General features: G+C 41.7%; 1 protein-coding gene and 1 non-coding gene across 7 annotated transcripts in view; both read right to left on the reverse strand.

The window, feature by feature from the left end:
- The window catches only part of APP (amyloid beta precursor protein), a 264540-nt gene that overhangs the window by 34303 nt on the left and 205554 nt on the right, over positions 1-24683 (reverse strand). The gene's annotated exons all lie outside the window — the stretch shown is intronic.
- On the reverse strand, positions 17606-17709 carry LOC131826164 (U6 spliceosomal RNA). Its single transcript, XR_009351458.1, has one exon. It is a non-coding gene; the product is annotated as a U6 spliceosomal RNA (small nuclear RNA).

Consider the following 24683-nt stretch of genomic DNA (forward strand, 5'->3'; position numbering starts at 1 on the left):
TTTACACAAAGAAGAAATCACAATTTAAATGTTTCTCTATGATGACCTGTCCATTTCTGTTTTCACAAATGGTATCTTTTAAATAAATATTTGCTTCTGTGTCTGAAAGAACTGAGGGTTACACCTCTTGCAAAGCACATTCCTTTCCCTGCTCCCGGCAACCACCACAGCTGCACTGGGAATAGCTATAAAAGGGATGCAATTTTTCCCCGATCAAGAAGCTCCACTATGAATCTGCTGTCATCCATTCTAGGCATTTTGCCCACACCAGGCCTATGAGATCAGATTTAATTTCCCAATCACGGTTCTGTGCATGTCTGATTCATGGCTCAGCACATAACCGCCACGCTGGTTCATTATACTGAATGTTGCCACGGTCTCTGAAGCTCCCTGAGGCTCTCATTCCTCATCTATAAACTTGGAGGAGATTGAATGGATGGTCTTAGAGTTCCTCCACTTTGAATCCTGTTAGCTGTGCTCTCGTATGTAGAAGTCCCCTGCAGAGCTAGGGAACCAGAATGTGCAGGCCACCGTGGTGGTCCCCAGGTGATTCTCAAGCACGTTACAGACAAACCATTGCCAAAAATGGTCTCGGTCATCACCTTCATAACAGACACCACAAGTCTCAAAACAAGGTGTTCTGAAAGAGGAGCCGGGCCAAAGAATAATCCTGCCAGAGGAAACCTGACTCCCAAACACCCTTAAGTCACATTCTCAGAACCCAACGTGCCCTGTGGCCTTGAAGCTCTCATGCACAACCATGCTTCTGAATCAGAAAGCCACAGGAAAGAAAAGACTAGTTATGAATTTCCCTTTTTGCCAGAACATTTGTCAGGCAGGAAATGGCACAGGAGCCAGAGCAGGGAAGTGTTCAGGAAACAGGTCAGTGTTGTTCAGACTCTGAGAAAAAAAACATGTACTTAAAAGTGTAGAGGGCACTAGAGGACACACTTCAGTGTTGTGCTCCCCCCACTGAAGATCAGCTCTAGCTGTGACTATTTTACTTCTGCGCATGGAGTTAGTTATAGTTCAATGGAGCAGAAGCTGTTTAAAATTTTTATTTTTGGGGGAGGGGAGAGAAGAGGAGAGGGGCAGAGGGAGAATTTTTTTTAAGACTAATTTATTCTAAAGGAGAGAGAGAGTGAACACGAGTTGGGGGAGGGGCAGAGGGAGAGAAAGAATCCTTAAGCAGACTCCCTGCTAAGCATGGAGCCCAATGTGGGGCTCCATCCCAAGAGGCTGAGATCATGACCTGAGCTGAAATCAAAAGTCAGACCCTCAAGCTGTATTACAAAGCTGCAATCATCAAGACAGGAGAGGAGGGTACTGGCACAAAAACAGACATACTGACCAATGGAACACAACAGAGAGCCCAGATATGGACCCTCAACTCTATGGTCAGCTAATCTTTCACAAAGCAGGGAAAAATATCCAATAGAAAAAAGACAGTCTCTTCAATAAATGGCTCTGGGAAAACCGGACAGCTATATACAGAAGAATGAAATTCGACCATTCTCTTACATCATACACAAAAATAAACTCAAAATGGATGAAAAACCTCAAAGTGAGATAGGAATCCATCAAAATCCTAGTGGAGAACTGAAGCAGCAACCTCTTCAACACCAGACCCAGCAACTTCTTTCAAGATATGTCTCCAAAGGCAAAGAAACAAAGGCAAAAATGGACTTTTGGGAGGTCATCAAGATCAAAAGTTTCTGCACAGCAAAGGAAACAGTTAACAAAACAAAGAGGCAACCCGCGGAATGTGAAAAGATATTTGCAAATGACACTACAGACAAAGGGTTGATATCCAAGATCTATAAAGAGCTCCTCAAATTCAACACACACAAAATAGATAATCACGTCAAAAAATGGGTAGAAGACACGAACAGGCACTTCTCCAAAGAAGACCTACAAAAGGCCGACACATGAAAAAATGCTCAGTATCAGTTGGCATCAGAGGGATTCAAACCAAAATCACAGTGAGATACTACCTCACGCCAGTCAGAATGGCCAAAATTAACATGTCAGGAAACAACAGACGTTGGTGAGGATGTGGAGAAAGGGGAACCCTCCTACACTGTTGGTGGGAATGCAAGCGGGTGCAGCCATTCTGGAAAACAGTATGGAGGTTCCTCAAGAAGTTAAAAATAGAGCTACCCTATGACCTAGCCGCTGCACTACTTGGGATTTACTCACAGGATACAAACATAGTGATTAGAAGGGGTACCTGTACCCCAATGTTTATAGCAGTAATGTCCATAAAAGCCAAACTATGGAAAGGGTCAAGATATTCATTGATAGATGAATGGATAAAGAAGAGGTTGTATATATACAGTGGAATATTACTCAATCATCAAAAAGAATGAAATCTTGTCATGCAATGATGTGGATGGAACTAGAAGGTACTATGCTATGTGAAATTAGTCAGAGAAAGACAAATACCATAAGATTTCATTCATATGTGGAATTTAAGAAACAAAACAGATGAACAGATGGGAAGGGAAGGAAAAATAAGATAAGATGAAAACAGAGAGGGAGGCAAACCGTAAGAGACACTGAGTTCTAGGAAACAAACTGAGGGTTGCTGGAGAGAAGGTGGCTGGGAGAATGGGGCCAGGGAGCGATGGGCATTAAGGAGGGCACGTGATGGAATGAGCAACTGATAAATCACTAAATTCTACCCCTGAAATTCACAATATACTACATGTTAACTAAATCTAATTCAAATAAGGAATTAGGAAAAAAAAAGAGTTAGATGCTTAACTGACTGAGCCCTCCAGATGTCACTGTATCAATGGAGCAGAAGCTGTTTAAGATGCTGATTTGGGGGAGAACATATGTGGTCTTCAAGTGATTACAGCACGTGGTTGGGATGTCTTGATCTGTGTGACTCATGTAGCAGGACTGTGTTATGCTAGGACATCTTGAAAGCACGAGATCACCTGTACAAAGATACCTTCCACTTCTGCAGCCTTTTCAAATCCATTAGCTCACTTGATATCCACAACAACCTTTATTATGGGATTCCTACTCCACTGACAGTTGAGCAAACTGTGACGTTCCTGTTGAGTGCCAGTTATCAAGTGGGAAAAGTGGGATCCAAATCCAAGTATGCTGATTCCTAGTCCAAACATTTTCACTATTCCACGAAAGATTCTATTTTATGGCTGACAAGGCTATCTGATTGGTGACTGACATTATAGAAATATATACACATGTATCATCACAAGCATCTTATTTCTTCTTACTTTTGACAGATTGGGAAAACTGATGAATTCAGTGGTTATCTTTTTTTTCCATAAGAAGGAACCAAGGTCAGAAACTTTTGCCATGGGCACAGAGCTTCCTGATGGTGGAGGAGCAGGGCAGAAGAGCCAGGTGGTTCCCCAGATGCACAACCATGCACTGCTCCCTACTCTAAGGGAGGCCTTATGTGTCACCTCCATTTTGACAGTCCACCCTCAACACAGTTTCTTTCCCCTCTGGACACCTACCTCCCACTTCTCTGGATTTCCCCTTCTCTGGAAGACTGGAATAAATATGATGGCTATGTGAACTGTCATGAGGTTTCACCAATTCTGAGTCAAACTGGATAACGCATATGTCTTTAGGTTTTGAGCTATGGAAATGGTTGACCAGCAGACTGACTGTCTACTTAGTTATCCTGAATACCCTTTCTCATCGACGGTGTAGGGACTAGAATACCTCAGCAGCCAAGAGAGAAAGAGCCACAGAGGATGCTGCCACATTTCCAACTAGGTAAAAAAATTATAGACATATTATCACAAAGTAACGCTGTTCCATAAATCTAGTTTTTATTTTGACCTCCAGAAAACTGGGTCAGTTCTCTTCATTTTTAGCCACACTATCAATCTTGAGACTCTCTCAGTCTCTAAATCCAGATTTCATCTCTGAATCTGGGTTTATGTTTCTTCAGCAGATTCTCTGGCACAGATTTTAAATGAAGCATGCTGTGTCCATTCATGGCAACAGACTGTCCCTGGAGGACACACAAACATGGCTACGTATCACTTGTGAGAATATTCCCGATCCCAAGTCACATTTCCTGAAGTATCACTTGTCCAGCCTAAGACTGAGGGGGCGAAGGGAAGTCCCTTTTCACTGAAGACAAGTTTCCTTTAGACTTTTAAACAACGGAGCTCAGACAACTTAGATCTACCAACAGCATTGGTCAGAAATTGAGATAAAAGTCAGTCTGTCTCCCTGACATCTAAAACCAGATTAAAGTATTTCTTCTTCATGCTTACATGTAGTTTTTGTGCCAGCGTTGTGGTCCTATTTCCGACTACCTTAGGAATCTTGGGCCGGTCTGGGTGGTTGGCATTCCAAGCAATCCCGAGGGGAAAGATCTTCTAAACTGTAGACTACAAACCCAGTTTACAAATTATGGAGAGAATCTCTTCGAGGATGCTGTGTGGAGGTAATAATTTGCATATGCAAGGAAGTGTTTGTTTTGAGGAAACACACAGTGAAGAATTTTGGTGTAAAGGGCCAATACATCTGTAAGTCACTCTCAAAAAAAGGAGCTTTATGCACTATTTTCAGAACTCTCCTTTAAGTCTGGAATTCTATTAAAGTAAGAAGTCTAGCACTGCGGCAAACAAGACTGTGGTGCCAGCTTTAACCTGGATCTATCTAGAAGTTTCCTCTGGTCGATTAATATAGGGACAAGGTGTATCTGACCATTATCATAAGCAGATACAACTATATATCCTCTGGAAGTAAAATAAAAATGAATGAACATTTTGATGACTCCTCTCCCTTAATCATAAATCAATTATTTCATGTGATTCTCAGGTGAGGTAACACTTGTCTCTTCACATACCAGAGAAAAAAACTGGCTCTTTTGGGATAACGGAGAGATGTGTACTTTTACTATTTAACTTAGGGAGTTTCAAGGTAATTAGGATTATGAAGAACCTTTTCTTCAAACTGTCTTTAAAAGAGCGTAGGGGCGCCTGGGTGGTTCAGTCAGTTAAATGTCTGCCTTCAGCTCAGGTCATGATCTCAGGGTTCTGGGATGGAGCCCCACATCAGGCTCCCTGCTCAGTGGGGAGTCTGCTTCTCCCTTTCCCTCTGCCTCTCCCCCTGCTTGTGCTTTCTTGCTCTCTCTGAAATAAATACATAAAATCTTTAGAAAATAAATAAATAGAAAGAGCCTAATCCCCCTAGCATAAGTGAGAACTTCACTGTGCTTCCTCTTTCATATAAAAATGTGACATTTGGTAGTAATTACAAGAATAACAGAAACTCAGTGTAAAAAAACCCCACAGAAAACAAAAGAAATGATACTTCATTCGCAATCCCATCACCGGGACAGCCAGGAGTCATGTTTACTTTTTTTAAATAGTTTTGTTCTTTATAGGATTATTTCAAATCTCCAATCAGCACTTTATTATCTAATTTTCATGACTGTGGTCATCGAGAAAGCACTGTGTGAGGGTGCTGGAGGGTTGGGGGGGGGCGGCTCTTGGAATTGGAACAATCAGGTCTGAGGACACAGACATGGAGTCACCGGGATGAATTTCCCTCCGGTTTCATTCCCCAGTGCGTAGTTTGCAACTTTTCCGGTAAGCATTTCTGCAGAGCTGGAGCAGCTCTCTGTTTGTTTTTCCTTCTAAGTTCTCAGATCTGGAGCAAATCAGAAAAATGAAATAAAGCCTAGGTTTGCTCTATCAGGGTTAGCACCCCATTTCATTTTTTTTTAAAAACTGCTAATGCTTTTAGTGAGGACAAGGGAGTAAAACAAGAAAGGTTATATTTTGAAAAAGATACTGAAATGACAGTTTTACTGCTCTTGCATTTTTATAAAGGCCAAGTCTTTCTGGCAACTGCACGCAGTGTGAGCTCATACTCGCCTGGAGCCTTCGCTGCTGGTGTTGGGGTATTCTGGGCAGCCACCCATAACATCCCCTTTTTTCCATCTGAGCTCAGAACCAATTAAGAGGGAACAAGTAGAGAAGAAAACATCACCTTTACTTCTGATAAAGGCCAGACCCTTATGAGCCCACATGATGCTTTCTTTGGGGAGGGAGTCACGTATAGGGCACAAGGCTTGTCACTGAACTCTCTGTTGGACACAGGAGAGGGAGTCTGAAGGATGCTCCTATGACCATGTCTTATCCAACCTGCACAGTGTAGGTGGTGATCCTGTCTGATCAGCACCCTTTCTCAGACTTGTGAGAGAAGCCTTTCTCGACTGGGTAAGAGATATCCTGGGGGCGGACCAAGGGAATGGGACACGGCGTCCCTCTCAAGAGCCAGCTATCATTTTCTGCTGTATGCTGAAGAACGTGCACGCTAATTGACTCATACCTGGTAAATACTTTCTTGATGTTATTTATAAGGCTGTAAAGTAAGCAGGTTAGCTCGTAGTAGAAGTATGATTTTTAATATTCATTAAGAGTTAATTTCACTCAAAGAGCCTAAAGATGTATGGATAAGATCAGTGCAAATACACACACACCCCTCATGATGAGGGAGGAATCACGTCCCTGTGGACAGTACATCAGGATTGTACACAAGATAACTCATTTGACATGAGTGTTTATGCAGATCAGAAAAGCTCGCATCAGTCCTGTATGCTCTTTCTGCACACTGACCTATTTATGTTTTCTTTAACACAAAACTCGCTCCGTACTAAGCATTTCTAGAACAGCAATGGCCCTTCCTCTTCCGATTAGCTGACGCGAACGATCACTCAACAATGTATGGGGAAACCAAGCCTGGAGCTGGAAAATGTCTGGCATCTGGGACTTGGGAGACAGATGGAAAGTGTCTGTCTTAGGGAAGCATTAACCGTGCAGAGGAGAGAAGGAGCTGAAAGAACTCGCTTGAAGGAATCATCTGAAGCCCAGAAAAATAAAAACATTTTATCATTAATTAATGAGCTCATTCATTTATCTACCTATTTAGCAATCCTATCCCCTTCCAGGCCCCCCGCAGGAAAAATCTAAACCCATTTCTTCTTGCTCAGAGCTCAGAGCCTAGAGGGAAGATGGGCACCAAAGTGCTATGGGAGTAGGACAGACAGAGCGAGAAAGAAACAAGCGTGGATTTTCTGGCTGGAGATTGAGTGGTGTCGCTCCGGAAGACAGACCGCTGTCCTGGGAGATTCAAGCGCACATCCCGAGGGAAGAAGAATGGGCTGCTGCCCCAAAGCTGGGGCTTTTCTGGCATAAGGCAAGTATAAAGGAAGCGGCTTAGACAGAAGCCAGGGGTTTTGGTCTGTGGAACAAAGAGAGGAGGGGAACACGCTGACTAGGTGTATACGATTCACAAAATCCAGAATACGGGAATTCCATAGGCTCTGCTGGTGCCTGCAGTTCATTCACAGGTAAACTGTAAAGAAAAGAAAGGCATGGATGGGACACCTGGGGAGTATAAGACACTTGAGAGACATGTCAACCTTAAAAACTGGGGCAGGCTGCACACCGGAATGATAAAACCCAAGAAGACTTTTAAGGAAGTGACACGAGGCGGAACGATGCTATTTTGATGGTGGCGGGAGGGGGAGGGGGTGACTAGGACAGAGCAGAGGAGCTACTGAGGAGCTGTTCATATTTTTATTCCTTTTTTTTTCTTAAGGATTTTATTTATTTGAGAGAGAGGAAGAATGAGGGTTGGGAGGGGCAGAGCAAGGCAGGGAGTGGGGGTGGGGAGAGAGAGAGAGAGAGAGACAGAGAGACACAGACTCCTTGCTGATCAGGAAGCCTGATGCAGGGCTCGATCCCAGGACCCGGTGATCATGACCTGAACCGAAGACAGACGTTAATGGCTTGCCTAATATTTTTATTCTTGACTGGAGCTGTGTCTCTCAGAAGAGCAAATACAGGGGAGAAAGACAACTTCTCCTCAGACATGTTTGCGATGTGCCAGCATGTCATGACCACTTGAAAGAGGAACCTGCAGAGTTCATGTCCATGCTGACAGAGTCCAAGGGGAAGCATGATAGCAAAATGGAACTTCTCCAGATTCTACTAGAATTTTTTAGGTGTTTTGGGGGAAAAGCCCATGCCAGACTCCCCAAAAAGATTTTTTTGTGTGTGTGTATATAAACATGCCACCCACAATGAAGTACCACATTCCAGCTAAAAGTCCTTTACAGTGTTGAGCTGGAGTGCTTGACAGTAGCCTCAGGTGGGTAGCTATTGTTAAGAACTACAGGGAGCTACCTATTTCTTACCTAAATAGAGGGTTATGGGTCTTTCCCCCCGCTTACATCACTTCCATATCAACATCCACGAGATACTTTAAAAAAAAAAAAAAAAAATCAACCTTACCTTTTTATTCTGCAAAGAACAAAGAGAATTGTGTGGGAGATGAAATATAAAGCAGACCCAACTTTTTTGCTAATTTAATTTTGGATATGGTCTCCTTTTAGACAATGACGAAGTGAGATGGGAGTGGTGTCCCTAAAAGCCAGCTCTGACTTCAAGTTACCTAGTGAGCCATGAATCCTGGGGTTAGAAGGTGTATTTATTGAGCGTGTTGGGAAATAACCCAGATGGTCACTTTCCCACCAAGAACGGACAGCCCTTTTCACTGCCTGAGATAACCACTTTCCATGACATGCAGCGCGCAGCCCCACTAGGGAAACTTTGCCCTGCTATTTCCTTCTTAAACGTTTTCTAATCTCCACACTTCCTAGACCCAGCCCCAAGGCCCTGAGGCTTTTCCTGTTGAAAATTTACATGGAATTCTAGTAATTTCCTTTTCTTCAAAAAAAATCACTTAAAAATGTTATTTTCAGGGGGGCACCTGGGTGAGTTAAGCCTCTGACGTTGGCTCGGGTCGTGCTCTCAGGGTCCTGGGATTGAGCCCCTCGTCGGGCTCTCTGCTCAGTGGGAGGCCTGCTCCCCCTCCACCCCCCCACCTGCCTCTCTGCCTACTGGTGATCTCTCTCTCTGTGTCAAATAAAAAAAAAAAAAGAAACCAAAAAAACAAAAAAACAAAACCAAAAACCCCCATGTTATTTTCAGGGCATCTGGGTGGCTCAGTTGCATAAGTGTTCAACTCATTTCAGCTCAGGTCACGATCTCAGTGTTGTGAGATTGAGCCCCACATCAGGTTCTGTGCTGTGTGGGGAGCCTGTTTAAGATTCTTTCTCTCTCTCTCTCTCTCCCTTTGCCCCTCTCCCCCAATCTCCACCTCTCTTAAAAAAAAAAAAATGTTATTTTCACCTCAGAAGGATTAAACCTTTCCTCCACTGTGCTCTGAAAAAGTCTCAACTCAGAAGTAAAAAGAACGAAAACAAAAAACAGACTTTACCTCAAAAGAGGACACATTTTGGGGCACCTAGGAGGCTCAGTGGGGTAAGCATCTGCCTTCAGCTCAGGTCATGATCCAGGATCCTGGGATTGAGCTGCACATCGAGCCCCCTGCTCAGCGGGGAGCCTGCTTCTCCTTCCCCTACCCTCCCCCCACCTTGTGTTCCCTTTCTTGTTGTGTCTCTCTCTGTCAAATAAATAAATAAAATCTTAAAAAAAAAAAAAGACACATTTTATGAGAAGTTATCAGTTTGGTCTGAGATTTCTATTCTTTATGTAATCAGATTTAAAAATGTAACGACCTATTTCTGAATATATAATATTAGAAAATGGTCATCTTCGATAATATGTAATTCATTCATTTTAACATTTAGAGCCCTCTATACTAACTCCCATATTTAGAGCCCTCTATACTAACTTACTATACTAAGCCCTCTATACTAACTCTCTATACTAACTCCCAAGCTGTGTGTTCCAACAGTTTTTCTTTTTTTAGTGTGATGTAAGCAATCTTTATTTGAATATATTTTAAGCTTCAGCAACAAATTAAAAAATGATTCACATTATGATGCATTTACACATGTCTTTTCATCTTCCAAGTGCAGTAAACATTAATTAACCCTGGCTAATTAAAAAACAAGCATGGTTTACAAATTTACCCATTAATCAGCTTCAAGCAAATGCAAAGCATTTAAAGCCTTTCATAATTTGAACCAATTAAAGATGGAAATTATTTTTTTCAAATGAAGAGGTCATAAATTCAAGACACGAAGCCCTTTAACTTAAATTTGATAGTATTTTAGAAAAACTTGGGACAGTTTTTTTGGATTTGGATTCATCAAAATCAGGGTAAAGAATAAATAAAACTGCTTGATACGGGCTGAAATATGTTTTCCTAAAAGATATCTTGAAGGCCTCCTCCCCAGTGCCTATGAAAGTGACCTGATATGGAAAAGAGGGTCTTTGCAGAAATATTCTGGTAAAGACGCGATCATACTAGAATAAGGTAGGCCCTCAATCCATGGAGTAGGGAAAACCCTACTGGAGTTCATATGAGTTCTTGATCATTTTGGAGGAGACACACAGAGATGGAGATGAAGGGGAAAACACTGTGTGAAGGCAAAGGAAGAGACTTTATCTACAAGCCAAAGAATGTCCAGCACTGTCAGCGGCACCAGAAGCAAACAGAAACAATGGAAGACATTCTACCCTAGAGCCTTCAGAGAGTGCAGGACCCTGCGGACATCCTGATTTCGACTTCTGGCCTCCAGAATGATGAGATGATACATTTCTGTTGCTTTAGGTCACCCCGTTTGTTGTAGTTAGTGATGACAGCCCTAGGAAACTAAAAACCACCCATAAAAATGAGTATTAACTATTTGCAAATATGATAAACATTTCTGGCTTTAATCATCACATTGGAATAGAATATGGTTTCTTCCTGAGCCCTTTACTCTGCGCTGGGATAGGCAGACTGTGGAGAAGAACAAAGAGCTCTATCAAACAGAAGTCTCATCTAATTAGTGTGGAGGTGTTTCCCCCTGAATAGCAGCATGGGTTTCAGTGGTGACCTCATGGCTCTTTCATTTCAGCAACTCTCTTCCCATCTACAGAGGATTCCATCCACTTCCCTTTCTTGACATCCACGACCACATGCCTTACCCAGCTAAGGCCCCAGAAATTTTGGATACCAGTGTGAGCGCTTAAGCTCAGAGCGGAAGTAGAAGGGCTTCAGTTTCAAACACCCCGTAAATATAAAGGTTATGCCATATCTTCTCTAAGAAGCCAGAAGCTAAGCTGTCCCTGGCAGTGTAACATGTGGCAAATGCCTGGCAGGTTTCAGGTTTTACGAACTCTAGCGTGATGAAAACACCACCATCTCTAAAGCCACAACCTCCATTCGGCCACCGAACGGGGAGAAGCTAGGACGGCTGGTGTCCACTTCTGGCTCTGAGCGTCTCAGTTTCAAATTTAAAATTCACATTTGACCAAGCTGGATCTTGAAAAAAAGCCTCTGCAGCTTAAATGCTTTTCTTTATTCTTGTATGACATACAGATGAATGGAATAGAATATTTTATAAAGTAGTGTGTTTAATAGCAACTTCTAGGTTCTCTGGGTCAAGATAGGAAGAAAATATGGCTTCCAGTAGCCAGTTACGGACTAGGTCATGCTACATACTTTGTTACGCTATCTGGTCTGTCCTTCTGCTTTCACATGGGAATGCTGGGCTTTAGTCACTCAGAGACAAAATGAAGAATATGTGGATGAATTAGTGAAAAACGAATGTTAAAAGCCACCAAATCTTTCCATGTGAAGTGTAGGCTTTATACATATCGAAGAGATCTGGTATTTGAAGTTCATAAAAGCTGAGTGGAGGCCGCCAAAGGGAACTTTGTTACAGTGATTTAGGGTACAGAAGCAGGAAAAATACCTTCTATGGTCTCCCCTGAGTTTCTGAAGATATGGAACATGCCATGTGCACTAAAGAGATGAGAGCTGAGGAATGTTGAAGAGGGAGGGCACCTTAGATACAGCCCAAAGCTCGATTTACTCCAATGTTACAGACTGAACCGTGCTTCTCTCCCATCCCCCAAGCATATGTTGAAGCCTTAACCCCCAATGTGACTGGATTTGGAGACAGGGCCTTTAAGAAGGTCATTAAGGTTAAATGAGGTCATGAGGGTGCGGCCTTGTTCTAATAGGATTGGTGTCCTTTAGAAGAGGAAGAGAAAGAGCTCCCTCACTCTGTGGGAGAAAAGAGCAGATAGGGACAAAGCAAGAAGCCAACTATCCTCAAGCCAAGGAGAGAGACAGACTTTAGGAGACCCTGAACTAGTCAAGACCTAATCTTGGATTTCCAGTTTCCAGGACTGTGGGGGAAAAAACAGAAAACAAAACAAAACAAAACAAAACAAAACAAAAAACCCATTTCTGCTGCTTAAGCGTTGGGAGTTTCGTTATGGCAGCCTTGAACTCCCTAACACACTCACCTCATCACAGCCAGAGAAAAGAAAAAGCAAAGGTCAAAACAACTTCCTCTAAGGCATTTTTGTTCCTTTCTTTTTCTTTTTGTGTTTTTTAGGAAAGATGATAGCCGAAGATGAGAGACCTAGTACAAATCATCAAGGGGTCTCCAGGGGGAACTTCTCCTACTACACCTTTCAAAGAGATGACAAGGAAGTGATTTATTTCAGAGATGACTCAGTTCAGGGTTTGAAAGTACACGACCTTTGGGGCTTTTCAATTTTCTTTATTTTTTTTATGGCCATTTGCCAAGAAAGTTCTCAAATGTTCCACTCTGCTATGTTTCTTCACTGCAGGTGGAGGAAAAAGGGCCAAATGACAATCTTCCTGTGTGTCTGGGACATTTCCAGGTACGTGGTCTCCTTGCTTTGAGGGAAACAAGGAGATGGTATGTGATTTCTGTGTCCAGTCACCACACAAGATACTTCAAGAAGCAAAGGAATAGAATTTGCTTTGCTGTGTAACCTGCAAATTATGCATACCATGGTTTAACAGAGTGAGTCGCCTCTCGGGGTTCGCTCCTGGAGGTGGTTCTCAGCATGCCTTTTCTCGGTAGTGTTTCTGTCAGTTCCCCGAGAAAGACACTTGCTCTCTGACAATTCTCCAAGATGAAGCTTTAGTGTTTGTCGTCTCCAATGCTGACAACTCTGAGCATATTTTGTCAATTTTCCCTTTCACTCCTTATTAAAATAATATCACTTTGAATTTGAAATGAGCCTAAATGGACAATTTCTTTAAGTAAAATGTCACTATCAATAATAGCGAATGGAGAATCTACAAAAGGAAGAAAAGGTTCTGATAGAGTAGAAGATTCACAGTTTTTGAAAGGAGCACAAAAAGAAGGAAATGGGGGAAAACGTTATGAAAGATGACATTTTCTGATTGAAGCCAGTTCTAGGCTTGTGTTATTTATTCCTTTTAGGTAAAGTTAATCAACATTAATAAGCAGTTTATGCCAATCCTTTTTCATAGCTAATAAGAAGCCTTAGCTTGGGTAAATAAGACCATCAGTCCTAGCACACCTAGACAAATTCTCCATGAATCTGAACTTGGAGGTTAGTCATGTTTCACTTTCACATCTTACAGTCACAGCCCTGGAAACCCACGGGGCCTATTGACCAGGATATATTAACTTTCAATGACAACAGCAGCCGTTCTACCATGTTCAAGAGCAACCCAAGCTGCAATCCAAGGCTGGAAGAATCTTTAGGTTTTTGCTATTTCGTATAAGCAAGACTTCTGAATATTTAAGAAACCCCTGGAGAGGTAAGCAAAATGCAGCTTTCTGTAGGTCAGAGGTGGGGCCCAGGAATGTGTGTGTGTGCGTGTGTGTGTGTTTTAAAGATTTCATTTATTTATTTGAGAGAGACAGAGAATCAGAGAGAAAGAGAGCATAAAAGGAGAGAGGTCAGCAGGAGAAGCAGACTCCCTGCCGAGCAGGGAGCCTGATGTGGGACTCATTCCCGGGACTCCAGGATCATGACCTGAGTCGAAGGCCGTTGCTCAACCAACCGAGCGACCCAGGCACCCAAGGAATGTGTATTTTCCCCAAGAATTCCTCCATATTATTGAACTTCGATTGGCCCCAAGAACACATTAAGAACCTATGGCTTTCAGAATAAGAATTTCCATGGGAGGATGTTGGATGAACTCTCAGATGCCCTTCAAAGGCTTACAGCAACCAGACTGAGGACCTCAGCAAATGGCAAATAGCTTTTCTGTTTAGTGGCTGATGGCACAAAGCTGCAGCAATCACGTAAAAGAGCGGGGAAAACTCAAGCTAGGAGCCCCGAGTCAGTCAGCTCATCGCTCTAGCGCTCTATTGGGCTGTTCCAAGGATTTCAAGCTCAAGCCCAGATGAACAAGATCTTATTTTTTTTTTTTTTTAAAGATTTTATTTATTTATCAGAGAGAGAGGGGGGAGAGAGCAAGCACAGGCAGACAGAATGGCAGGCAGAGGCAGAGGGAGAAGCAGGCTCCCTGCCGAGCAAGGAGCCCGATATGGGACTCGATCCCAGGACGCCGGGATCATGACCTGAGCCGAAGGCAGCTGCTTAACCAACTGAGCCACTCAGGCGTCCCTGAACAAGATCTTATATAAAACCAGCACACTCAGACCCAATCTCCCACAGACGACTCCCAATTCTTCTAATGGGACGGTTTTTTAAAAAAAGCCTACATATTCACACCCAAGTGCGTGAAGACCTGCCTTGATTTCCCAAGGGCTCTGGCAAGACATATTGAACCCCTTGGGCCTTGGCTGTCTTTATAGCACGTTCATAGACACTAATTTTGATCAAGCCACTAAATCCCCCAAAACTCTTAGTCTACAAATTAACAGGTTTGCTTCCACTTTTCTATTCCTTTGAAGAGGTATAGACAGCAGTGTGGAGGAAGGCCCTCACCAAAGAGATCTAGAAAGCAAAGTCACTCGCTTATTGTCATACAACATCTGACCTACATATGGACTCCATGATAATCAAGAGAGGCTGTTTACCACCCCTCTTTTTTTGATAACAGTGTTTTAGTAAATTCACAAACAGTCCTGCCTTTATTTCACTAATATCTAAAGGAAGTTTAGATATTTCTTGAAACAGTTTCTTTTTTCTCTTTCCCTCATGATAACTGGCATTGCCAATAGGAGTTTGGAAAGTGTTCAGTGTGATTCTTAGCAGAAAATTGAGAGGCTATTTCTGTCATTGTTACTTTCCTCAAAACACTTAAATTTGGGGACGCCTGGGTGGCTCAGTTGGTTAAGCAGCTGCCTTCGGCTCGGGTCATGATCCCAGCGTCCTGGGATCGAGTCCCACATCGGGCTCCTTGCTCAGCGGGGAGCCTGCTTCTCCCTCTGCCTCTGCCTGCCATTCTGTCTGCCTGTGTTCGCTCTCTCCCCCTCTCTCTCTCTGATAAATAAATAAAATCTTTAAAAAAAAAAAAAAACCAAAAAAAAAACAACACTTAAATTTGGTTGGTTTACTCCATTTGTTCTCAGTATTAAGAAAAATTGCTAAGGGTGCCTGGGTGGCTCAGTGGGTTAAGCAGCTGCTTTCGCCTTAGGTCATGATCCTTGCTCAGTGGGGAGCCTGCCTCTCTCTTCTGCCTCTGCCTGCCACTCTGCCTGCTTGTGTGCGCGCGCTCTCTCTCTCTCTCTGACAAATAAACAAATAAACTCTTTAAAAAAACACCGCTAAGAACTTCTAGAACTCATTTTGACTGATATCAACTAAATAGAAGAGTATAGGTAAATAGAAAGTATAAGTAGAAAGTATAGCAATAGCGTATTAGAAAGTACTTCCTTCCTTGTTACTAGAATTACAGACAAACCTGAGAGCTCTTAGGGTAACCATGGAATTTATGTAATATCCTGGGGGAAAAAAACAGATGAGCTAACACATTCACTGATTATTTAGACTGGTGGCTTAGACCATTTTCACCTAAGTTTCTTGGAATGTTTTGTTTCCAGCCAATATCACATATTGCAATTTCCTTTTAACTTTAGGGGCTGTGAATCTCAAAATGAGAGAAACATAAACTAAAGGGGTGTCTGATAAGGCGAAACTGAGTCTTGTATACCATTTGTCTCTTCTTTATAGTTATTTTAAAGGTAGTAATGCTGATCAAAAAAATACAAACAGGGATACCTGGGTGGCTCAGTCGGTTGGGCGTCCTACTCTTGGTTTTGGCTTGAGACGGAGCCCCGTGTTGGGCTTTGCACTCCGCATGGGGTCTGCTCAAAATTCTCTCTCCCTCTACCCTTCCCCCCACTCATGCTCACCCTCTAAATAAACAAATCAACAAAATCTTAAAAAAAAAAGTATCAACAGTGCAGAGGGGGTGTTGAAGTTACAAGCAGTAGTGTCACTGTTCACAAGTGCACGAGTCAGTGCATGTATCTGCAGGCATCTGGTGTTAAATTAGAAAAGACGGCACATTTTATGAGGTAGAGTCAAATGGTCCCATAGGTGACGCCCATACACCGAGCAGTAGCTTATGAAAGTGCCTTTTCACTTGCGCTTATCATGATAGTAGTAGGACAGCAGATTTTTTAAAATTAGTAATTTGATAGTTCAAAAAAATTATGTTTTGATTTATATTATGTAATCAAGAAGAGTTGTGCAACGTGGATGACTGCTCAGCCATTCTGCATCCGTTCCCGTGAGCTGGAGCTGCGTAGTCAATGAATTAGTCAGCTAGAATAATGCATTTTGGTTCTCATCTCAAACATTTTTTGGTGGCATCTAGCTTTTTATCATGTGGATTTAGAATGTAACTGTAGGGGTGCCTGGGTGGCTCAGTGGGTTAAAGCCTCTGCCTTTAGCTCATGATTTCAGTGGTCCTGGCATCGAGCCCCACATCGGGCTCTCTGCTCAGCCGGGAGCCTGCTTCCCTCTCTCTCTCTGCCTGCTTGTGATCTCTGTCTGTCAAATAAATAAATAAAATCTTGAAAAATATTAAAAAAAAATTGTGGAAAGCTTAATAAATAGTTCCCTGAACCCAGGTGTATTTAGCTTGACCTCAGCAAGGACACAGAAGAAATACTAGTGGATAGAGACATCAGAGTGGAGGCAGTCTTCAGTCTTACTGACCAGACGTATGAAGTGGCCTTTCCCAGTCGCTCTAAGTCTTTGAAATGATGTGGTCGAGCCAGCTGAAAACTAAGGTTCCCTTCTCTAGTAATCTTCAGTGAGTGATGGTGTAAGTCAGGAACGGCTGTCAGACCCCTGACAATGGCTGTTTGTCACTACCAAACACCAAGAGACAAGGCTATCAACATCCCTCGGCTCAATGAGTACAGCCGGCTCCCCAACTCCATTTCCCCCAAGTCTCCCCAGGCAGATTCTAAGTAGGAAAGACTCTGCCCCATGCTCGCAACATATCTGAAAAGAGAATCTGGAAAATGGTAGGTGTTTAATAAATACTCACTAAGATCCAACACCTTTGATTAATTCTTGGATCTTTTTGCCACTCAAGGTAGCAAATGACACGCATATGTCCTTTTCTTTTATTGTGGTAAAAAATATGTAAACATAAACCTTACTATTTTAACCATTTTTAAGTGTTCAGCTCATTGGCATTAAATGTGTTCATAGTATTTATTATAAAACCATCACCGATGCCTTTTCCCACTTTTTTTTATCTTCCCAAACGGAAACTCTGCACCATTAAACCTGAACTCCCCATTTCCTCCTTCCCTCAAGAACGGACAACTATTCTTCTATTTTCAGTCTTTGTGAATTTATGACTCTAGATGCCTCCAGTCTATCTCTAGATATAAGTGAAATACAAAAAAAATAGGGGATGCTTTGTAAATCTGCATCTCATACTTGTGTGGGGGCCATGCTAATCTTTTCTGCGTTGTTCCAATTTTAGGAGATGTGCTCAAGTGAGCACTACAGATACACCTCTGAAACCTTCTAGTACCGCTTATAAATAATTTGAGCGGTGACTGAGAACTAAAGTGTTTGTCAGAGATAGCTCGGTGGCAATGAGAATGGTAGTTTCTTTTTAAATTTTTTTGGATAAAATCTGACAAGAGAACTATAACAATTTAAAAATAGTAACTATTAACCATAACAACAAAGTTTCATACATAAACATTTTAGAAAATGCTTATTGGTATATTAGAAACTTATGAACAGCAAGAAGCATCTGTTATTTGGTCAAAGTCTTTAGGTAAAGAAAACAGTTTTAATGTAGTACAGAAAGGTCACATTATGAATGATTAATGCTTTCCCATCCAGCTAGACACATTAATACTTTTCTTATGGTAGATGTCATATCAAAAAGAGCATGTCTGGCAACTTTCCTTTCTGTCTTTTTAATTTTTTTTTTTTTAAGATTTTATTTATTTATTTGACAGACAAATCACAAGTAGGCAGAGAGGTAGGCAGAGAGACAGGGGCTATCAGGCTCCCTGCTGAGCAGAGAGCCTGATAAGGGACTCGATCCCAGGACCCTGAGATCATGACCTGAGCTGAAGGCAGAGGCTCAACCCATTGAGCCACCCAGGCACCCCACAACTTTCCTTTCTATCAAATATACTGACTACCATTTGAGAGTAAACCCACTTTAATTCTTTCAAGTCAGTAACCAGTAAGATGAAGGAAGGCTTTTGGCAGAAGAGTGACTAACTCAGAATTTTGAACAGCAATCTTTCAACCTCCCCCGACCCCCACCCCAAACACAGAATGTGAGATTTGGTTTGCTTCTGGAGTTTGCTAAATAAAAACAGTATGAAATGCTAATAAGTATCATCATTTTAATAAGAGATGTTCCCTCCTGGGATACCTGGGTGGCTCAGTTGGCTAAACATCTACTTTCGACTCAGATCATGATCCCAGGGTCTTGGGATGGAGTCCCACATCAGGATCCTTGCTCAGGGGGAGCTTTCCCCCTGCCTGATGCGCCCCCTCCCCACCCTGACAAATAAATAAAATGTTAAAAAAAAAAGAGAGAGAGAGAGACATGTTCCTTCCTGTACTCCCAGTTCTCCACTGCTCATGGCCCCAGAAGTTCCTTCATAACTTGGCAAAGCTTCAGAAGCAACTCACTATTGTCACTATTACAGCCTCGGAAAGAGAAGACATGAAGAGTGGGCCACGGCCCAGCTGGCTCAGGCTTTTGCTTCTGCTCCCCTTCTTCCTTCTCTAAGAGAAGATATGGAAGACCATATCTATGGTCTCTGTGCATCTTGGGACCAGGCTTACCAAGTTCAATGTGAAAGAGGAAGCTGAACACATGGTTTTTCTCTCTGCTCCTAGGAGATGGGCAGGCTCATCTAAATGCCCCCAAACCAAGAGCAAAGGCACAGAAAATTTAACGCATGTTTTAATAAGCCTATGTAAATGAATAATATTTATACAAAATTAAACACATTTGGGATGTCTGGGTGGCTCAGTTGGTTAAGGGTCTGCCTTTAGCTCAGGTCATGATCCCAGGATCCTGGGATGGAGCCCCACATCGGGCTCCTTGTTCCGTGGAGAGCATGCTTCCTCCTCTGCCTGCTGCTCCCCCTGCTTGTGCTCGCCTCTCTCTCTAACAAATAAAATTTTAAACAAAAAATAAAAAACAGGGACGCCTGGGTGGCTCAGTTGGTTAAGCAGCTGCCTTCGGCTCAGGTCATGATCCCAGCATCCTGGGATGGAGTCCCACATCGGGCTCCTTGCTCAGCAGGGAGCCTGCTTCTCCCTCTGCCTCTGCCTGCCTCTCTGTCTGCCTGTGCTCGCTCTCTCCCCCCTCCTCTCTCTGATAAATAAATAAAATCTTAAAAAAAAAAACATTAAGTGGCTATTTTAAACTCACTGTCTTAGGTTAATATATCTGTGAACAATAGTTGTAATTAAGTAACACCCCTGGCCTTGGGCCTTTGATCACCTGTTTCTGACTCAAAGTCCGAAAAACTATCTCTGGATAGTGTTTGGATTCCTAGCTGGTCACATTCCTTTGTTCAACTGCCTCATAATTTGAAATAGGTTAGTGTACTGATCTCTTGTTGATCAGGTATGTACCTTACTGTCTGTGACTTACTTTCTCAAGAAGCCCATCATAGAGATGACAGGAGAACAGTTCACAAAAGGTAATAGGTAGGGCTCGGAAGGGGAATGTACTGCAAAATTTGTTTCTGAGTTAAACGGCAAGAGGTGAACTAACATTCCTTCCATATTCTGTCTCACATGCAAACACATTCGTCTCATTGCCAGTCTTTGTGGAAATGCATTTCAAAATTAATCTCAATTTCAATGCACCTCTATATCCAGGGTGACAGATCTACTACACTTTTTCTCCTCTTTCAAAATATAAACCTCGAAGGCAGCTGCTTGTGAAAGGCAAAATAACCAGCTCCTCTTCCAGTCTAAAAACCATTAGTTGTTCCCAAGACTCTGCCAAAAAAAAAAAAGATAAAAAATAAATAAATAAATAAAATAAAATCAGGACACAACTGCTGGAGGGTTGTATGCCAGAAAGGAATCTAGCAGCCACCGCTATGGTCAGGCTTCACTCCTCAGTCATTTTTAGTTACTAAAAATTTCTTTTTTGGATTTTGATTCAAATGACAGGACCATACATTACAGCTGGTGAATTAAGAAGCAACTTGAGACCTGAACTGGATCGTCCTAGGAACAGGCAGAATTACTGCGGGAGGCACTGCTTTGAGCTTCACGCACTTGGTCGAGGTGTCCACACACTGAGACAGAAGAAAAATGGCACGAGAACAGACAAAAACTACTGATGTGTCACAGTCGTCAAGCAAAATTTTTGAGTAAATGGTGACAATTTGCTAAATTAATTTGCCTTGACTTCTAAGCAGTAACCCTCCTGAATGGGGTAAAAATGTAATCATTTCATAGTGGATATCCGTTCAAGTAGCTAGAGTGTTAAGACTTCATTAAAGGAATTACAATAGCAGTACTACCCAAATTGATCTATAGATCTAATGCAACGCCTTTTAAAATTCCAATGATATTTTTACAGAAATAGGAAGGGGAAGACCCTAAAATTCACATTGAAAGGCAAGGGATGCCAAACAGTCAAAATAATCTTAAAAAAGGAACAAAGGTGAAGATTCACATTTCTTGATTTCAAAACGTACTACACAGTTACACGAATCAAAACCATGTCATAGTAATAAGACAGTTGTACAGACCAAAGGAAAGGAACTGAGAGTCAAGAAATAAATCCATGCATTTCTGGTCAACTTACTTCTGCCAAGGGTGTCAAAACCATTCAAGGCAGAAAGAATAGTCTTTTTCAACAAATGGTGCTGGGACACTGGGCGTCCAAATGTGAAAGAATGAAATCGGATCCTTACTTCACACCACTAATAAAAATTCACACAAAATGAAAACAAAAATAACTTAAAATGAATCAAAGATTTATTTGCAAGAGCTAAAGTGTAAAACTCTTAGAAGGAAACGTCGGTATCAATCTTTTGATCTTGGATGTGGTGATGATGCTTAGACATAATGCACAAGCAGTTACATCAAAAAAAATCGCTAGGGATGCCTGGGTGGCTCAGTGGGTTAATAAGCCCTTGCCTTCGGCTCAGGTCATGATCGCAGGGTCCTGGGATCGAGCCGCGCATCGGGCTCTCTGCTCAGCAGGGAGCCTGCTTTCCCCTCTCTGTCTCCACCTGCCTCTCTGCCTACTTGTGATCTTTCTCTCTCTGTGTCAAATAAATGAATAAAATCTTAAAAAAAAATCGCTAAACTGGACTTCAGAGTTCAAAAATTTTGCGTGTTCAAAGGATATCAAGAAAATGAAAAGACAACCTACAGAAAGAGAAAATATTTTCGAATCATGTATCTGTTAAGTCTAGTATCCAGAGTATAATAAAGAACTCTTCCTATTCAATAATAAAAAGGGCAAACAACCCAATTAAAAAATAGGCCAAAGGTTTGAACAGATACTTATTTAGACCGAAAAACTAATCCCCAGGGAGCCCCTGCAAGGACATGAAGTGAACAACGTGGTTGATGCCTGAGTCATCTAATGACGGCCAGTGTACACCCGAACTGCAGGAAACAAGATCAACATACCACTGTGAATTACAAGTTAATGTCTACAATTTGTCTGCCAAAACAGTGGAGGTTGTGCTTATTTCTTTAAATAAAACCTTTTGACATTCATCCTGCCTAGAAAGTATATATATATATTTTTAAAGTAGGTTCCATGCCCGGTGTGGAGCCCATTGTGGGACTTGAACCCACAGCCCCTGAGATCAAGACCTGAGCTGAAGGCAAGAGTCAGCTGCTTGACCGAATGAGCCACCCAGGTGCCCCTAGAAAATATAATCTTTTCAATATTGCTGTAGGATTGACTTTTCCTTTAAAATTATGGGTCAGAAATACAGAAAAGAAAATATCTATTTGCCAGAAGGAAAATTATAAAAATTATTCAGGAAAACTGCTGCCATTTTCTTGAGTCATTTACATAGTGATAGTTTACATACGACAAATTATGTATGTCAGCTTCGAAAGGCCTTTATCAAGGATGTCCACAGATCATCTGGGATGACACATACACTGCAGTTTTAGATTCAATAATTAAACTCCTAATCACGAAAAGGACAGCTTACACATCACATCCAAAAAAAGTATCGAGAGCTAAATACACACAAAACACTGAACTAGCCACTATGGACTTAAGGGCTGTAACCTCCTAAGAGATTTTGCAGACCAGCTGGGTGTGAGATATGAATTCACTGGTGATGACAGGTTTTATTTTGTTGGTTAGAAACATATTAACATGGCAGTCAAAGGGTCAGAAAGCTAGGGCACTACTGTTATAATATACTTTCTCATTTTGAAGATTAAAATGTTTATATGCAAGTTCACTTGACAATGTATTTATTAAAATAAGCATTTTGATGCAGAAAGTTCTAAATAGCCAAAGAAATCTTGAGAAAGAAGAACAAAGCTAGAGGCCTCATGCTCCCTGGTTTCAAATCAGGTTATAAAGTTCTAGTAGTCAAAAGAGCAGATATTGGGGCGCCTGGGTGGCTCAGTGGGTTAAAGCCTCTGCCCTCGGCTTGGTTCATGATCCCTCCCAGGTTCCTGAGATCGAGCCCCACATCGGGCTCTCTGCTCAGCAGGGGGCCTGCTTCCCTTCCTTTCTCTCTGTCTGCCTCTCTGCCTACTTGTGATCTCTGTCTGTCAAATAAATAAATAAAATCTTAAAAAAAAAAAAGAGCAGATATTGGCATGAAAATAGACACATAGATCAATGGAGCAGAACACAGCCCAGAAATCAACCCACATACGTATGGTCAATTAATTTATGATGAAAGAGTCCAAAACATACAACTGGAAAAGGATATTCCCCTTCAACAAACAGTCCTGGGGAGACTGAACAGCCACATGCAAAGGAACAAAACTGGACCCTATCTTACACCACATATCAAAAAGAATTAAAAAATGGATTAAAGACCTGAATGTAAGATCTGAAACCATAAAACTCCTAGAAGAAAACAGTAAGCTCCTTGAAGTCAGTCTTAGTCTTATTCTAAAAGCAGAGGTAACAAAAGCAGAAGTAAGCAAGTGGGATTATATCAAACTACAAAGCTTATGCACAGGAAAGGAAATCACCACCAAAATGAAATGGCAGCTTACTGAATGAGAGAAAAATATCTGCAAATCATCTATCTAGTAAGAGTTTAATATCCAAAAAATATAAAGAACCCTCACAACTCAAATGCAAAAACAAAATATAAAAACAAAAAAATACAAAAGCCCACAAAAACAATCTAATTAAAAAATGGGCAAAGGATTTGAACAGACATTTTTCCAAAGAAGACCTACAGAGATGGCCAACAGACATGTGAAGAGATACTCCACATCATAAACTATCAGGGAAATGCAAATCAAAACCACAGTGTGATTTCACCTCACACTTGTTAGAAGCTAGTATCAAAAGGCCAAGAAATAACAAGTGTTGGTGAAGATGTGGAGAAGAGGGAATTTGTGTGCGCTGTTGGCAGAAATGGAAACTGGTGCAACCACTACGGAAGACAACACAGATGTTCCTCAAAAATTAAAAACGAGATACCCTACGATCCGGCGATCTCACTTCTGGGTATTTATCCAAAGAAAATGAGAACACCCCCGTGTTCACCCGCAGCATTACTTATAATGACCGAGACATGGAAACAATGGGAGTGTGAATGGCTAGAAGATACGGTCTACACACATGCACAAACACATGTACATACACACACACATATACAGTCATTACCTACAGTGGAGTATGATTTAGCCATAAAAAAGGATGAAATTTTGCCATCTGTCAGGATGGACCTTGAGAGCATTATGTTAAATAAGTCAATCAGAGAAAGACAAATATGATACGGTCTCACTTCTACGAGGAATCTAAAATAAACCATACTCATAGATGTGGAAAACAGACGGGTGGTTGCCAGAAGCAGGGGTTGGGAAGTGGACAAAATGGATAAAGGGGGGCAAAAGGTATAAACTTCTAGCCAGATGAGAAGTCATGGCGACATAATATACAACATACTGACTATAATTATTACGACTGTATGCATACTTAAAAGCTTCTTAAGAGTTCTCATGACAAGAAAAAAACATCTTTTTTGGTCACTCTGTATAGGGACAGTTGTTAACTAGAACTATTATGGTGATCATTTTGCAATGTATACAGATATTGAATCATTATGGTGTATACCTGGAACCATTGTAATGTTTTATGTCAATTATACCTCAATTTAAAATAAATAAATAAAGAGAATGGGTCCATTCCAAAGAGCAACTGTCTTGCTAAGAGGGCGACAAAGATAATACATGTAGAGGCAGGCAAATAAACACTGGCCGTACCTGTAATTCAGGTGACTGCACCGGGGAACTCATGAA

Source organism: Mustela lutreola, chromosome 2 (genome assembly GCF_030435805.1).
Source record: "Mustela lutreola isolate mMusLut2 chromosome 2, mMusLut2.pri, whole genome shotgun sequence".
Lineage (NCBI taxonomy): Eukaryota > Metazoa > Chordata > Mammalia > Carnivora > Mustelidae > Mustela > Mustela lutreola.